The sequence below is a fragment of the Cervus canadensis genome, chromosome 28 (assembly GCF_019320065.1).
Source record: "Cervus canadensis isolate Bull #8, Minnesota chromosome 28, ASM1932006v1, whole genome shotgun sequence".
Taxonomy (NCBI): domain Eukaryota; kingdom Metazoa; phylum Chordata; class Mammalia; order Artiodactyla; family Cervidae; genus Cervus; species Cervus canadensis.
In genome coordinates, this window is record NC_057413.1 from 1,341,712 (window position 1) to 1,356,430 (window position 14,719).

Below are 14,719 nucleotides of genomic sequence, written 5' to 3' on the forward strand. Positions count from 1 at the left end.
GAGAGATATAAATTAGCAGCAGCAAAATCTTATGGCCCTTTGAATGCTTCAGCCCTTGAATTGTAAATTAAAGTTTGTTTAGCCGTTCGGTGGGGCTTAACCGTACCAGAAAGAGCTGTTAAATATTTTATGGTGTCTGAACGCGTTTGCAACCCTGGGCACCATTCCTGTCCCCTGACACATTTTTGTTCAAGTGAGAAAGGGAACGACAGAATGCACATAAAAATATTCCCAGTTAACAGAAGTTTAAATGAATTAAAGAAAGAAAGAACACACATGTTTGCATTTAGACATGGTATAGGGCCAATTTTTTCATGAAGAGTGCCTTATTACTTCTGCTCTAAGCGATGCTCTGAATGTTCAGCATTTGACAAGGGGAATTTCCCTCCCTGCTCTCCTTCCCCGATAGTATATATTAAACTAATTGCTTTATTTTAACAAGGGGGACCCTGTTTCCCCCAGCCATCCTCCTGACCCCCAGCTTGAACTTCAACTCCGAGGATCTTTGCCGAGAGATAATTGCACCATCGATATGATTTAAGGCACTTTCGCTCTAGTGAGCGAAGTCTTCTCCGTCTCCAGAAACATTTTTAACTCTCAAAGGGTCAGATTCCCATCCTGCATAATTCTTGGAGAGTCATATAAAAAATTTGGCCCAGAGTTTCCTTATCATTTATAATTTTCAAAATGCTCTCAGAGTCACAGACCTATCTAGTGTTTCAGAGATGAACAATTTGCTGTTTTTCAAGAATAAAAATTCTCTAAAGAGTAATGTTAGGAAGCCAATAAGATTAAGACTGTCACAGGGAAACTGTAAATAACACGCCTGCCAGAGTCTACAGCGCCCGCATCTGAGGTCTGCACTTATAAACCATTCTTCAGCTTCTCCTTAAAAAGCACTCATGGTCAAAGTGAACACACGTGGAAAACTGGCATGTGGTGAGGGGTTGGCCTTCCTGCCGTGGATGGAAAGATGGAGAGGGCACCCCTCTGAAGGTCCCCACCCTTAAGACTCAAGATTCTCCTTCTCCGGAAAACTCCCCCGACCCACCTGCCCTGAGGCCCCGGGGCAGCGGTGCTCAGTCCTGCGGCTGGCGGACCCTGTTTCCTTCCCACCTCCTCCTTTTCCTGGCAAGATGCTTTCTGCACTTGTGTGTTACACACGCACACATACAGGTACACACACAACACCTGAGGCAAACATACAAGCCCCATGTACACCCAGCTTCTACAGGCAGAATGAACAGCTTTAATTTATTTACATTCCCTCTGGTCCTTACTCCTTGAAGAGAGTCTTGCTCTCTTGGGCTGGGCAAAGGCAAGCACTAAGCCTGCCTCTTCTGGAAGGCGGGTCCATCAGCGATGTAAACATCCTGTATCTCCAGGTAACTTCCGCTGGACCAGGGCTCAGCAGCATGGTTCTGTAAAGGCCAGAGAATGAGTTTTAGAATAGTAATACTTTAGACCTTGTGGGCTACACGCTGTTTGCCTCAACTGTTCAACTGCAAAGAGGCCACATCCACAGGCAAACAAGTGGTATGGCTGTGTTCCAATAAAACTTTATTTGAAGACATTAAAATTTGCATTTCATCTAATTTTGACATGAAATATTATTCCTCTCATTTTTCAGAACCATTTACAACTGTAAAAGTGACTCTTGGCTCACAGGCTATAAATAAACAGACAGTGGGCTAGACCAGACCCACTGCCAACAGCTTACTGAACCCTGTACTTTCAAGAGTATAAATTCTAAGGACTGGGCTTTTCAGGTTTGTAATTCTGGAGACTTAAGTACCATGACAGGTACTTAATAAGTAATTGTTTAATAAAAAAGTAAAGTAAATCATTTCTTCTGAATCTGTAATATAAATTTAATGCATGCTTACTCACATGTATTATAACATGATAATAATAATAGATTGTATTGTTTAAATATAATACTATAAACTTATGTTTGCCTGGTTCTTTACAGCTGGACAAATACTTTCACAAACCCCATTTGTTTAGCCTGTGTGCCTGTGATGTCTGCAGGGAACACAAGGCTGTGTGACAGATGATGGAATTTATCACCAAGTGCATTTTTGCTTTTGTGAGCACATCATGAAAACTCTGATTTTTTTCCAAATAATTGCCCTATAGGAAATGCCTTCCTGCCTTTCATTTTTTAACTTTCATTACTGTCTGAGAAGTTTTAGGTGACTTTTTGACACACTATCACATTTCAGCTTCTCGGGGACTTTGGTTCACACGTGGGAAGAGAGCAGACTCCATCAGTGTTCACAAACAGGTCGGTGTGGACGCTGGACGGGCTCCGGCAGGGGGTCCTCTCTGAAGGAAGAGGAGGCTGCCCCGCGGCAGGCGAGCCTGAGGGGCAGATGGCGGCTGAGCCGGCTGTGCAGGATTGGCCCCCGAGCCCGGATCTCTTCTCCGTCCTTCTCAGCCCACTCTGTGCCAGGCGGGTTGGCATGCAGTGGGTGTGATCATTGGCCAACACCCGTGGGACCAGAGGGTGGGGCAGAGAGAGGGTGGCAGCTCATGCACCGCTCTGGGTCTGCAGTCCCGGGCCCAGGGGAGCACTGCTCTCCCCCTTCTGTTGGGAGTGGTGAGGGTTTTCCGTGCGGCGACTGGGCACCTGCCTACCCCTAGCCTGGACCGTCCTGGTGGCTCAGACGGTAAAGACTCTGTGAGCCATCTATGAGGTCTGCCTGGGGGACACCCCGACTCAGAGCCGTCACCTCAGAAACGTTTCCTGCTGATCCCCCGCTTGGGGTCACAACTCTGGGTACTTTCTTTGACTCTGGGAACACCCTGGCCCGCGTCACGCAGGAAGGACCATGAGCCCGCTCTCCGTAGGGCGGGCGTGAGGAGCAGGCCTGCTGCACCCGCCTTCCTGAGACTCGCTTGCCGTCGGCGCTGAGGTCGGCTCCCGGAGCCAGGGGAGCAGCGGGGCAGGGAGGAGAGCTGGGCCCTACCTCCTGGACGGGGCTTCCCTGGCGGCGCAGTTGGTAAAGAATCCGCCTGCGGTGCAGGAGACCCGGGGTCGATTCCTGGGTGGGGAAGATCCCCTGGAGGAGGGAATGGCCACCCACTCCAGTATTCCGGCCTGGAGAATCCCAGGGACAGAGGAGCCTGGCGGGCTACAGTCCATGGGGTCGCAGAGTCGGCCACGACTTGGTGACTAAGCCACCACCACTTCCTGGACGGAGCCTTCAAGGACCAGGGTGAGGCAGGGGGCAGTCAGCGAAGGAAGGGGCTGCCCCCTCCGGGAGCTCAGAACCGGAATTACTGATCATAGCCTTTGTCTATTTGCTCATATTCTCAACACCACATATGAGCCCGTTGGTGTTTTTCATATTTGCATTTCTCCCCTCATTTCAATTTCTTTTTTAAAATTGAAGTAGAGTTGATTTACAATGTTGTGTTGATTTCTGCTGTACATCAAAGTGGCTCAGTTATACAAATATATACCTTCCTTTTATATTCTTTTCCATTTTGATTTATTACTGGACTCTGAATATAGTTCCTTGGGCTATACAGGAGGACATTCCAACGGATTTTGATGTGAGTTTTACTAAAACCAACGCTTTTATTTACTTATTACTATTACTGTTTTCCCACTTAAATTTTTTTTTTCATTTGTTTTTAGCTGATATTCTGCTATCTTGATTTTGATTTTTCAGTGACAGAAGAATTTAAAGGTTTAAAAATATTTCTAGATGGTAGGTTTGTTTCCTGGTTTCTACTTTTATTATTAATTTTTCATATTATTGCTTTATGATCAGAAAAGGTTATTTTGGCTTTTTTAAAGATACGAATGAAGGTCTTCTTTCTGGTTGACTAGAGTCCATTTTTGTGACTGGTAATAAATCATTTAAAACAGTTGTTCTTTGACTTTAGGATATAGAGTGTGATACACAGTGCTTACCTCATTATGTGATTATGTGTTGTTTAGGTTTTTCCCTTTAGTGTGTGTGTACATACCCCAGTTCTCACCCTTCAGAGTTTTCCGCTCATTTACTGTTTTGTTTTTACCTTCACTCTGTGCCACTCTTTCCCATCTCGCATTTTGCAAAGGCAACAAAATCCACATCTGACAGGTCTCCTATCTCTGCAGATCAGATGAGCTCAGAGCAGCGTCTTGGCCCTGACATGTTCTGCAGAGGAGCAGGCCAGGCTTTGAAAGCCCAGCGGGGGAATTTGGAAGGAAAGAGGGATGTGTCATAACAGTCGGCATGACTGAGACCAGCACGTCTCTGGCCTGGGACCCATCGGCTGAACTTTCTTATACAGTGGGTGTGTATCAACACGAGACCTCAGAATCTTACCTGCACGGCGGCCAGGGAGAGCCAGGTGGTTCTATGAATGAGTGAATGAATGTCGTCTTAAAACTTATATCATGAAGCTTATATCACAGGCAATTAAAAATACATAAACTATATGACTGTCAGACAGTAATTGGCACTAGACCAAAAATTAAGCTGGGAAAGAGGATAGTTATGAGGAACACGGCTTTTTATAGCATCAGAAAACGGGAGAAAACATTTGCAAACCACACATTTGATAAGGAGATAATATCCAATATATATAAGGAACTCATGCAACTCAATAGTGAAAAACCAAGTAACCCAGTTTAAAAATGGACAAAGGACTTGAATAGACAATTTTTTTTTCAAATAAGACATACAGATGGTCAAAAGATACGTGAAAAGATGCCCACCATCACTCATGGTCAGGGAGAAGCAAATCAAAACCATGAAGAGGTATCACACCTCACACCTGTTACAGTGACGGCTGAGAAAAGAAGAAACAAGACGTGTCGGTGAGGGTGTGGAGCGCGGGGAGCCCCACGCACGGCTCGTGGGACAGAAGTCGGTGCAGCCGTCAACCCACTCCCATTACACTTCTGCTCGTTTCTTTGCATTTTTCCAGAGTTTTTAAATATAAATACTAACGAAGGCAACTATACACGTTTAATCTCTCCTTTCATTGTCACACAAAATGATTATACAATACCCTCAGCTTTTTCACCTTGCTTTTTACACAAAATTATAGGTCTGGAGATTTTTGCACACCAATAAATAGAAAGACTCCTCACTGTTTTCAAATAACTGCGTATCCATACTGTCAATAGCTTCTACTAATAGAAATTAGGAGTGTGCCCAGGGTTTCGCTATTGCAAACAATGCTGCAGTGGAAAGCCTTGTTTATGTGCCGTTTTGCAGGTGTGCAAGTCTATAGGATAAAGTTAGAGAAGGGGAGTAATGGGTTAAAGGGCACCACACACGAGAAGTCTGACAATCATTGACAGACAGACCATCGCAGGGCCGGGAGGAAACACTCACTCCCACCCGCAAGGCAAGAGGGTCTTGTTTTCCTGCAGCCTCCCAGCGGAAGGTGCCGACAACTGTCCGAGTTTTTTTGTCAACGTGATGGGTGAAAAATGACATCTCAGTATAGTTTTAATTTGCATTTTTCTTGCTCTAAATACAGTGAGCATCTCTTATTGTCTTTCGTATTTCATAATTTTAAGATGTAATTATCGTCTTTTCCTTTGCCCGTTTTTCTCTTGGATTGATGGTCTGCACTCTGTGTTTTTAAGCCAACCGAAAAATGTCAAACGCTGTACATTATTTTGGATCTAAAAATCCCATAGCATTTTTAATGTTGTAAAACTTACAATAACCCTTCCATTTTAATAAGAGTAAATATGTGTTATTATACTACAAAATAGTTTCTTTGTTCAGAGTCTGAAATTAGAAATTTCAAACATGGCTCATATGTATGTGTGTGTGCATATAATGATGGCCTTCTTATAAAGTCATGTGAGGCCATAAAACTTTACTCCAAAAAGGGAACCAACCTCAAATGAGGTCTCTGGAATAGAGCTATGCTGAAGCTTAGAAATAAAGTCTCAGATTAGTCCAAGCATTTCTCCCACTAAGGGGATAACATTTCTAATTACATTTCTAATTATTTTAAGCCCGTTTGTTGAACAGATTCCAGTCTAAATCATTAATATCAAACCAGATTCCTGCAGTGGCTGCTTGAATGTGTATTACATTTATATTGAACTCCATTTTATTAATAATTTTTAAAAGCGTAATAGACATCATGAAATAAAGTGTCAGAGCTTGTCATCTTGTCTAATCCCCTCATTTTATGTAGGCCTTTAATAGGGACTTTGATTCTCACCCTCCCTCTTACTTTTTCTTTGCCATTTAAAATGCACTCAGTACCGACCGTAACGCCTGGTTACAGGTGAGTTCACACAGTGTCCTGCCCGATGCCCCTCACACCTCGGTGCACACGGGCTCTTCCTTGTTTAGTTCTTGGCTATTCCAAATCTTAGGGGTCACTAGAGAAAATCCTCTGGGACAGTAAAAGTTCTATTTTTTCCAGTTAGTAGGCTTCAGTTTCTCCATGGGTCCCTTAAGGATTTTTGACTAGAAGCCTTCTAAGTTCCCGGAAGAGCCAACCATCGCTGAGTTTGGGAGGGGAGAGGAGGGTGGGTGATGGATTCTCCACTTTCTCCAGGGAGAGCACTGCCCTGTTTGGGGCAAAGTTAATATTTCTGCATAGGTTTGTTACATTCTATTTCCTGAGGTCATAACAGTCTGGGTTCCAATTACATTCCTAGAATAATGAGCCTATTACAGTAAATGAACATTTTCAAGTGCAACCGAACAACCGTCTATTGAATATGCCTGCACATAATAATTTTCCACTTGGCAGAAGGAGAGAAAGAGGTGTTTGGGTGACAGGAAGTCGTCTGTGAAACGTGATCGAAGAAGGAGGATGAGAAGATAAGGTGGGGCTAGCATCTCTCGTGGCGTCTGCTTAATCAAGGCCGCGGGGAGACGGAGGCTGCAGGCGTTTTCCGCAAATGCCGAGGCCCCTGACTCCAAACCGCTTCAGGGTCCCCATGAGTCACCTGCTCTGTGTCCCCTTTCTCCTTTGGAAGCTGTGGCAGATATCAAACGACAGCCCAGCACCGTGACTTTGTTGACTTAGCGCTATCACAGAGAATGGCGGTGGATCCAGTGGCCCGTGTGGAGGGTGAGCTTTAGGAATAGATGTTGTTCTAAGTGTTAAAAACACAGTTTTAAACAAAGCACATTTTATGCAACTATATTGCAAGAAGAAGAAAAAGCTGTATATAATTTATACATACAAATTAATTTATAAATATGTAACTTTATATAATGTATAGAACACATATATACAAAGCATATAAGTATATAACATATAGAACAGATACACATATCAAATCAATGTGTGAGAAATATGTGTAACTGCTACTGGTCCTGTCTGTGTAACTGATATATTCAGTTGATATATTTTTAAGTATATTTGTTGACATATAATTTACATGTCATAAAATCCATCTATTTAAAGTGCCCAGTTCAATGGTTTTTGGTATGTTTGCAGAGTTGTGCAACTCTCACCACAAACATTTTAATCACCCTCCAAAGCAAACCCTGTTCCATCACTCCCCATTCCACTTGCCCACCCCCTAGTCCCTGGAAACCACTAATCTACTTCCTGTCTTTAAAGATTTGCCTATTCTAAAATTTTATATTTCGTATAAGTGAAATCACACAACATGTGGTCTTTGATAATGAACTTCTTTCACTCAGCATAATGTTTTCAAGATTCCTGATGTAGTCATGTGTGTGTGTGTGTGTCCAGTTGTGTCCGACTCTGCAAGCCCATGGTCTGTAGCCCACCAGGCTCCTCTGCTCATGGAATTTTCCAGGTAAGGATATTGGAGTGGGTTGCCATTTTCTTCTCCAGAGAACCATCCCAACCCATCGATTGAACCATGGTCTCCTCTGTCTCCCGCATTGGCAGGCAGGTTCTTGACCACTGCACCACCGGAGAAGCCCAGTTTTTCCATAGTTGATGTTTGTTACAGCTTAATGACAGACACAGTGTACAACAGGAATGTTTATAGAGTGGTTATGGGGAGCAAATGAGTTAATACATGTAAAGTTCTTAGGATAATGTCTGACAGAGTTAGTGCTTAATAAATTATTTTTTGTCTTTATAAAGAGAACTCATTTTAAAATTGTGTTTTTTCTAACTGTAGCAATAATAGCACATAGATGACATCCAAGGTCATTCATAACCAATATCAACACCATAATTCCCATCTCTGCTAATATTTTGGAATATATGTAAGGTATACATATATATACAACTTACTATAAATACATATGCATATATATATATGCTACTGTCTTATTGAAGTATAGTTGATTTACAATGTTATGTTTCAGATTTACAACAAACTGATTCAGTTATACATTACATATATGTCTATTCTTTTTCAGATTTTTTTTCCCCTAATAGGTTATTACAAAATGTTGAGTAGAATTCCCTGTGCCATATGGTAGGTCCTTGCTATGTAATCTATTTAACATATAGTAGTGTGTATCTGCTCATCCCAATCTCTTAATTTATCCCTCCCCACCCAACTTTCCTCTTTGGTGACTGTGTTTTTCCTATGCCTGTGGGTCTACTGCTGTTTCGCAAATAAGTTCATTTGTTTCAATCTTTTAGACTCCACATAAAAGTGATATCATATGATGCTTGTCTCTCTCTTGTGTGACTCACTTCGCTCAGTATGATTATCTCCAGGTCCATCCCTGTTGATATAAATGGCAGTATTTCCTTTTTTATGGCCAAGTAGTATTCCATGGTATATCTGTTTCATTCATCTATCGATGGACATTTAGACTGCTTTCATGTCTTGGCTATTGTGAATAGTGCTGCAATGAACATCAGGATACAAGCATGTTTTTGAATTATGGTTTTCTCTGGATATATGTAAAGGAGCGGGATTGCAAGATCATTCATTTAAGCTATTATTGATTATTCCATTTGGTATAGAAATACTCATGGAGATAAACAACAATAAATATCTTATATTCTGGCCTTACTGAAAAATTATTAATTTTTTTTCCAGTATAGGGTTTTCAAAAGAAAAGATAGTGATTACCACAATACTTGGCATGAGTTGAGATTCTCCGTGACTTTTTCCTGTCTCTCCCTCAGGTTCAGCTACAGCACAAGATCTGTGGGCAGATGTCAAACGTGCCAGGCTCTTCTGAAATGTAGGAAAACACTTCGAGTTAGTGTATTCTAATCTGTTGTCGTTGTTTAGTCGTTAAGTCGTGTCTGACTCTTTGAGACCCAGATAGAGGAACCAAGAGATTGGGATCGAGTTTAAGCATCTTCCAGTTTTATCCCCCTACTGAATGAAGACTTTGGACTATAAGAATTTGTTTTTTTTAATAAAAGCAGCAAATAAAAATAGACCAAACAGCCTATGAGTTAGTAAGGATAAGAATTCTGCGTTTAACCAACTTAATAGCCTCAGAGTCTAGTACAGCGGGCTCAGAGCAGATACTCAACTGATGTTTGCTCTCTTCTTAGATTTACTGGAGATGTGATTGTCCCCAGTGTGACCGTACGTGGTTCACTCTTCATTCTCATCCATTCTTACGGTACCTCAAGTATAAGTGGATCTCAGTAAATGCTCAAGAATTGAGCTTAGCTGATTGAAGACTATGTGATTCCTTTCTGTTAGGGGAGATGTTTCTTGAGAAACATTTTTATTATTTAGCATATCATGGAAATTTGGATTTGCTACACACCTCATAACCACATCTATTATTTTATTACTTTTTTTATTCCTCTGGGTTTCTTGTTCTCAGTACACAACGCTCTCTGGTGTGACAGATCTTGGCACGAGTAATTCCAAACCTCAGAGCTCTCTCATCATCCAGCCCCAAGCAATTACACAAGCACTTGCGATCCTGGCGGAGTTAGGAGTGTGGATGTGAGTGAAGCAGACAAGGAGGAAACAGACGGTGACATCTGGAGAGGAGCTCGGCCAGGCCCCGGGTCGCCTGCCTCCAGCGCCTCCCCTTCCTCTGTCCCTGCGGTCCCCCATCAGCTCACGATGTCACAGGACCATCTCCCTGGACTGCCCAGGGCTCTGTCCTCAGTCAGCCTCCAGCCCCTCCAGGCAGGCGACACCCGGGATGTCACCTCGGTCATTTTCCCGAGCTCCGTGCCTAAGCGTGGATCTGACCTTGTATCCTCTGAAAATGGTCTTATGTGTAAACTCTTAAATAATCTTTTAAAATCTCTGACTTCTTTTCTACAGAGAGTTCACATACAAGACTTGTATCTTGGCCACGACCCTTTTAATGAAATTAAAGATAGAAGGAAAACTGAGACTACCGGTTGTTCAGGTGGAAGAATGTTTGGGTTTAATGTGTGCACACTCTTTCCTGGATCTCTGAGGTGGATTTTATGGTTTTAATCAAAAGTGTAAGCTTTCAGGATAATGCTAAGAGATGGTCCATTGAACTGCATTCTTAAAATATGAAAGCTGTCCAATCATTCTACAATCCCTACATTGTAAAATTTTATGTCTCAACTACAGTTAATTTTCCATCACCCAACCTCTTGGCTGGACTTCCACGTCTTCTCAATAATGACTTCTCTTACTTGGCTAGTCATGTTAAATTTAGCAAAAGCTGGGGTGCTGATCGCCTCTGCCCGGCCCCCCCTGTATTAAGTCACCTCTGATGCTCTCTCAGGCTCCCTTCATCACCTTGTGGGTCCCCTCCATCACCGGGTTCCACGTTTCTAAGAGATTGCTTATTTGGATATCCATCCAGGCAGGCCCATCAGACCTTTCGCATCAGCTCTCCTGAGTCTGGAATTGAAGCCTCTGGCGCAGAAAGCAGGCCTTTGTGCCTCTGCACTAGCGTGCGAGGAGCGGGGTGTTTACCAAGACACTTGTCACTGCGCCTCCCTGCACGCCGTTGCTTTCCACGTGGGAGGCAGGGACCGTCCTCGCTCACAGAGAGCTGTGGCTCCAGGGTAGAGAGACGCCACCTTCCTCCTCCTCTCCTGCGTGACCGCAGTCGGCTCTGTGTGCGTCCTGCACGATGACCGTGGAGCAGGACGAGAGAGGGTGGAGACCAAGTGGAAGGGCTTCCCAGGGGACAAACCCAGAGGGATATTCCAGGGGCTCGGATTCAAGCAGAAGGTGAGTGTGGCTGGGGGCGGAAGCGGTGTGTTGCTTCTGTCTCACGCTGGGACCTGGGGGATGGGACCTGGTCTCTGCTGGCATCCTCCACCTGGAGTCCCCGGCCCCTGCCTGCACCCCAGGCTACAGTCTCAGCCCCCAGCCCTGCGCTCACCTCCGCTGCTCTCTGACATACTGACCTTGAAGAAAGCTGTTTATCTGTCCTCCCCTGGCTACTCTCCTTGTTCACACACACATACACACACAGGGACGATTGCACCCAGGCGCATGCATATGCTGGGACAGATTGTCCATTTAGATGCACACACACACAGTTGTGAGCACCTCAGAGGCAATTCTGTGTCTAGGTCTCCCCATCACCAAAGTCCTTGCCCAGAGCAGGTGTCAGTAACGGCTGTTGAATGAATGTTAAACGAGAAGCAGGGTCCCAGAAGTGTGCACCTCTCAGGGTCAACTGCCATCAGATATTGGATCTGGAATTTCCCATCTGCTTTGATTCTAGTTGAAAGTCTGCTGATCACAGCCTGCACTTGGAAAGCCAGTTACGTCTCACCGGTTCCCCAGATACACCGTCAGATCAAGCTGGAATGCACGTGACTCAGGAGCCCTCAAGGGCAAAGTCATTCTGTCCTCTGATTAGTTCCCATCAGAGACTCAAACAAACAAATACAAACCAAGCAGTCCCCACTCCTGAGCAAACATTGCTTGAACTGATAGTAGGTCAACAAGAGCCTGGACGGGTCAGCATACACCAGTAAGTGAAGAGGCACATTACTGCAAGTAGTCCAAGGTCAGCTCACAGTACAAATATACGCAAATGTACACAGAAAATATAATAACATCATGAATCAAATACAGCAACAGAGACTGAGAAAGTGCAGCTTCATGAAAGATGCAGAGATGGAGATACACACGTACATGTGTACATAGATGCATAGACGGATGATGGATGGAAGGAGAGTGGGATAGAGAGATAGGCAGATGGAAAATGCAACGTTGGGGGGAGGCAGCCTGTTTTATCTTTTTGAGGCTGAAGGTTGAGAAGCACCAATTTGCAATACATGTGCTTCAAGACGGTAGCCAATGAGAGCCTCCGGGTGAGGTTGGCTGGAGGTCGGCAGAGATCATGAGCGTGCGGGAGTCAAACAGCCCACTCCGGCCCCTTTGGCAAACCCCCTCTTGAAGGGACGAGGTGGGGGCGTGGGCTGGGGGACGCTATAGGCGGAGGCCAAGTGCAGGGAAAAATGAGGCGATGCAAAGAGGGAGTGTCAGCAGAACCTCTGTCCCCACCCAGGTCCAAGACTTCCACTCTAGAAACGTTTGGGAAAGCTCTCCAGCGCCCTCCAGGGCTTTCTGGAACAGGAACTGAGTTTCTTCCATTTCCCACACCCACCAAGACTGTGCCTAGGTACCCAGTTGTTTTTTCAGTCGCCAAGTCGTGCCCAACTGTTTGAGACCCCACGGACTGCAGCACTCCAGGCTCCTCTGTGTCTCTCACAGTTTGCTCAAACTCACGTCCGGAGAGTCAGAGACGCCATCCAACCGTCTCATCCTCCACGGCCCTCTTCTCCTTTTATGGTACCCAGCACACTGCAAAATTTTGATAGTGAAAATACCTCCTGATGTTTATACCTACCCTGCAAAGCACTTCCACACTTGTGTCTTCCTTGGCCTGTGTCTAAAAACAGGCTGCTGCTTCCCTGGTGGCTCAGAGGTTAAAGCGCCTGCCTGCAATACAGGAGACCTGGGTTCGATCCCTGGGTCGGGAAGATTCCCTGGAGAAGGAAATGGCAACCCACTCCAGTATTCTTGCCTGGAGAATCCCATGGACGGAGGAGCCTGGTGGGCTACAGTCCATGGGGTCGCAAAGAGTCGGGCACGACTGAGCGACTTCACTTCACTTCTTCACTTCACTTCCACAGCCACTTGCAAGCAGGGGTCAGGGGCGGGGTGGGGGGAGGGGCTGGACAGCCGAGCCCGTCCTCCCCCGCGGCTCCACCCCAGGCCCTGGGTGTACAGAGAGTCTGCACACACTGCCTCCAGGGACAATGTCCCAAGGCCCCCATCCTCAGGGCACTTCCTGAAGCCTATTATCTTGCAGTAAAAGGTTTCCTTATTTTGGATAGCTCAGACTTTTCCTCCAGTGCTCACATTCCTCCGAGATAAATGTGGAGACCCCAGCTACTCAGAGTGTGGGCATCACCATCTCCTGCGGTCTTGTTAAAACACAGGCTCCCAGACCCCAGCCCGGAGCCCACTTTGAGGGAATGTGCCCACCAGGCCAGGCCTCAGGGGACGTGGGAACCGCCACTCATGGCCACCAGGTTGCTGAGTTTCTCTTGAAGAGTGTCTTAAAAGAGAAGTTCTCCAATATTTACTCCATTAGCTAAGGGAAAAGGCTGGCCTGGGGGGTGGGAGGAAGGGGAACATATATTATTCCTTGAAAGGGAAACTGATATATTTTCCAGCAGTGTGATCTCATCCCACATCTGTGAAGGACTAGTGTTAATCCGAAGTCAATTCGAGTTAGTAAAGCACACGTCTTCCTTACAATGACATTTTGTTGGAGGTATTTGAGGTTTGCTTTTGTAAACAGTTCTTACTTAAATGGGAATCTTGTTATCAGTTTATTGTAAAAGTCAGTTATCCTGTGTCAAGCGATACAGAGCAGAAGCTTGCTTTTGCCCAGTCTAGAAAATGTATCACCCTTTTGAAATAAAATTACTTCAATAGATTTTAGTAATAACGCATTACGTATGTGTGGATGTGTGTATATGATATAAAACACAAACAAGTGTTCATATATAATAAAGTATAATCATATACACAACTATGTACTTATTTGCCATTTACAAAATATTTTCCATCCATGATCCCTTTCCAGGGCCTGAATACAGAACCTTGGGCACACTGGATGTTACTTCAGTTTTGCTGGTGACAGTATTGAAGCTTTAGGTTCACCGAGTTGACCAGAGTCACCTGCCTGGTTCCGTGGTAACTAGATGCCATCCTCCCCCACTTCTCCTGCCCCCCACAGCTACTCAGATTCCCTAAGACCCTTCGTGGACGTGTTAACTGATTAATCAATCTTGGTTTCCATTTCATGTTGCAGAACTCAAAGGTGACTGGCTCCCCATGGCTCACAGAGAAATTAGGAAGAAAAGTGTGTTTTAGTCTGAGCACCGAACACACACACACACACACACGCCCACCTCCTACTTTCAGAAAGGATTTGTGGTGCTTGATATCCACATTAGGGACAATAATAATGTCACGGAAAGAGACAACAGCAAAAAAGTTTTAAAAACTAACAATGACAGAATCTCTACTATTTATTACATGCTGATTGTTCAGACTCTGGGATGATAGCAAAATGAGAGTTTCCCTTCTTCTCAGTGACGTTTCAAAGGCCAAAGCAGTTCAGAAAGTGCAGCGTGCTCTGAGTTGGTAACAGCGTGAAATAAGCCGGCCACAAAAGAAAAAAGATCTCGGGCTGCCGGGCCTGGGAAGTCTAGGAGGGGAGGTCATGTGGGTGAAAACAAAGCCATAGAGTGCAACCACAGACCAGAGTTTCCAAAGTCCACCTCAGAAAACAACCTATGGGACGCGCCTGAAAGCTTTACTCTCCTGGACCCCAGTTTCATCATCCGC

General features: G+C 44.8%; 1 long non-coding RNA gene across 1 annotated transcript; it reads left to right on the forward strand.

Moving 5' to 3' along the window:
* Positions 1-8,351: 8,351 nt before the first annotated feature.
* Positions 8,352-10,154, forward strand: LOC122429791. The gene is made up of 3 exons (XR_006266139.1): positions 8,352-8,392; positions 9,058-9,133; positions 9,720-10,154. It is a non-coding gene; the product is annotated as an uncharacterized LOC122429791 (long non-coding RNA).
* Positions 10,155-14,719: the final 4,565 nt, after the last annotated feature.